Genomic DNA, 3,145 nt, shown 5'->3' with positions numbered 1-3,145 from the left:
TTTTTTTTTTTTTGGCCGGGGCCGGGTTTGAACCCACCTGCTCTGGTATATGGGGCTGGCACCCTACTCTGAGCCACAGGCACCACTCAGCCTAGCAGAGTTTTTTAAGCTAAGAAATTGTAACTCTGTAGGAATGCTGTGAACCACAAGAGGGGGATGTTGTCAAATGTTACAGTGTGAACATTTATTTTAAATGTGTTAACAACAGGGTTTCCATTCTTAGCAACTATTTAAAAATAAATGTCAGGATTATGATAAATGCTTATGCATAAATAAAAAATCAGTAAATACGTGTTTTGCTTTTCTAAAACTCTGAGTATGAGAAAATTGGGTCATATTTTGTTTTGGACCTTGGAATGCCAGAGAGGAAATTGATTTTATTGAACCATTGCATTATAATTGCTCTTAGGGGCCAGGTGCAGTGGCATGCACCTATTATCCCAGTGACTCAGAACCTGAGGCAGGAGGATCCCTTAAGCCTAAGAGTTCAAGACAAGCCTGGGAAACAGTGAGACCCTTGTTTCTTTTTTAAAAGAAATTGCTAGGCTGGGTGCAGTATCTGACACCTATAATCCTTACTCTGGGAAGCCAAGGCAGGTGGATTGCTTGAGCTCAGGACTTCCAGACCAGCCTGGAAAAAAATCAAGAACAAAAACCAACTAGCCAGGTATTGTGGTCCCAACTACTCAGGAGGTTGAAGCAAGAGGAATGCTTGAGCAGAAAGAGTTGAACGTTACTGTGAGCTATGAGGCCACCGCACTCTACCCAGGGTGACAGGGGGAGACTGTCTTAAAATAAATAAATAAATTGTTTATCGGTGTTTAGCTAGCATAGATGATGGCTGTGTGCTTTGCAATAAAAGGGGTAAGAACTTACCCAAATTTTTCACTAAGTTGAGAAAACTACCACCAAGGAAATTCAGTGCTTGATGACATTGACGCACGCACTAGAGATGTGGTTTCACTCAGAAGGATAAAACACACTTCAAAATTGGCAACTAACTTTGAGGGAAATGGTGTATTTCCATAAAACACATCACGTGCAGTGTATTAAATGTAAAATGGGAAATAAATAGGAACATGTGTCCTTTCAGCCAGATCTACCAGGAGTGATTTTTATATGGAAAGATGACAGTTCACAGTTTCCCTGGTTTCTTCCTTTTCTTTCCATATGGAAATAATTACCTTTTTGCTGTTTTTATTATCAACTGTTGCTATGATCTGAAATACTGAACCATATCTTATTTCTAAGGAATGTAAAAAGTGGTCTGTTCAGCTGCTAAAAGGCACACCCCACTGCTGCATTTTGTTAACCCAAGTATACTTGAAAAATAATTAGATCATAATTTTACAAAACAAAGTTAAAGTAATTGTTTAGGCATTAAATCCAAAGACGGAAACAGTTTCCCAGATGAAAGCAGCATTAAGGAACCTTGCTAGAAGTCAAGCTTAAAGAAAGTTGTAAGTTGAAATTATTTGATGTTTGAGGAACGAATAGGGCCAAGTATATTTTTAATTTGGCAACTCATAGAACAGTGGCAGGTGAATATTAGGAATAAACCTCAATTAGACAGAGCTTTGACTTTTTTTCTTTTTTGAGACAAAGTCTTATTTTGTTACCCAGTCTTTTTCCTCTGCCTTCCAAAACACTGGGATTCTAGGTGTGAGCCATTGCACCCAGCCTTGACCCTTTTAAGTTTATTTTAAACATTTACACGGAAAATATTTTTTCTTGTCTATTTGGAATAACCAGATTTTTGCTCTTAGGGTTGTGAGTTTAATTTAAAACACAAAGAGGGCGGCGCTTGTGGCTCAGTGTGGCTCGGTGGGTATGGTGCTGGCCATATATACCAGCACCATACCCACTGGTGGCAGGTTTGAACCTGGCCCTGGCCAAACTGCAACAAAGAAAAAGATAGCCAGGCGTTGTGGCGGGCACCTGTAGTCCCAGCTACTCGGGAGGCTGAAGCAAGAGAATTGCCTAAGCCCAGGAGTTGGAGGTTGCTGTGAACTGTGACGCTATGGCACTCAACCGAGAGTGACAAAGTGAAATTCTGTCTTAAAAAATATACATATGTAATAATAATAAAATAATAAATAAAAACACAGGAAGCTAATGTCAATGTGTGAAGATACGTAATGTCCTTGGAAATACACTTTGATTTGTGTGGAGAAAATGGCTAATCCACCAGGACAACATTAGAATCATAAACTCCTGGGCCTGCTACTGATTCAGAAAATTTTGAAAATGTAATTCTTTAGATTACTGGGTAACTGGCATACTATGTTTTCAAAGATTATCCTGCAGAGCCACGATGCACCTTTGTGGACAGTGAGTATAGTGTAAATGCAGACTATTTCTTATTTTTAAACCTTTTCCTTTTTTTTTTTTTTTTTGGCCAGGGCTGGGTTTGAATCCTCTACCTCAGCTATATGGGGCTGGCATCCTACCTACCCCTTTCAGCCACAGGCGCTGCCCATCATTTTTGTTTTTTTTTGCAGTTTGTGGCCAAGGCTGGGTTTGAACCTACCACTGGCACCCTACTCCTTTGAGCCACAGGCGCCACCTCAGAAAATCATTTTTAAAATGATTTTTTTTTTTTTTTTTGAGACAGAGTCTCACTTTGTTGCCCTTAGGAGTGCCGTGGTGGTGTCACAGCTCACAGCAACCTCAAATTCTTGGGCTCAAGTGATTCTCTTGGCTCAGCCTCCCAAGTAGCTGGGACTATAGGTGCCTACCACAAGGCCCGGCTGTTTTTAGAGATAGGGTCTTGCTCTGGCTCAGGCTGGTCTCAAACCTGTGAGCTCAAGCAGTCTACCCACCTTGGCCTCCCAGAATGCTAGGATTTTAGACATGAGCCACTGCACCCAGCCTTAAAAATGATTATTTTATTTTATTTATTTTTAAGACAGAGTCTTGCTTTGTCGTCCCTGGTAGAGTGCTCTCGTGTCACAGCTCACAGCAACCTCAGACTCTTGAGCTTAAGTGATTCTCTTTCCTCAGCCTCCCAAGTAGCTGGGACTATAGGCACTGCCACAAAAAATGATTATTTTAATAAGGATACATTTAATCACAATTTCCCACCTCCCCCTAACCAATATGTATAGTGACTTTGGGGATAACCTATACTCAATCTGTAACATTT

Source organism: Otolemur garnettii, unplaced genomic scaffold (genome assembly GCF_000181295.1).
Source record: "Otolemur garnettii isolate 467f Iridium unplaced genomic scaffold, OtoGar3 scaffold00094, whole genome shotgun sequence".
Lineage (NCBI taxonomy): Eukaryota > Metazoa > Chordata > Mammalia > Primates > Galagidae > Otolemur > Otolemur garnettii.
This window is presented reverse-complemented; position numbering follows the sequence as displayed.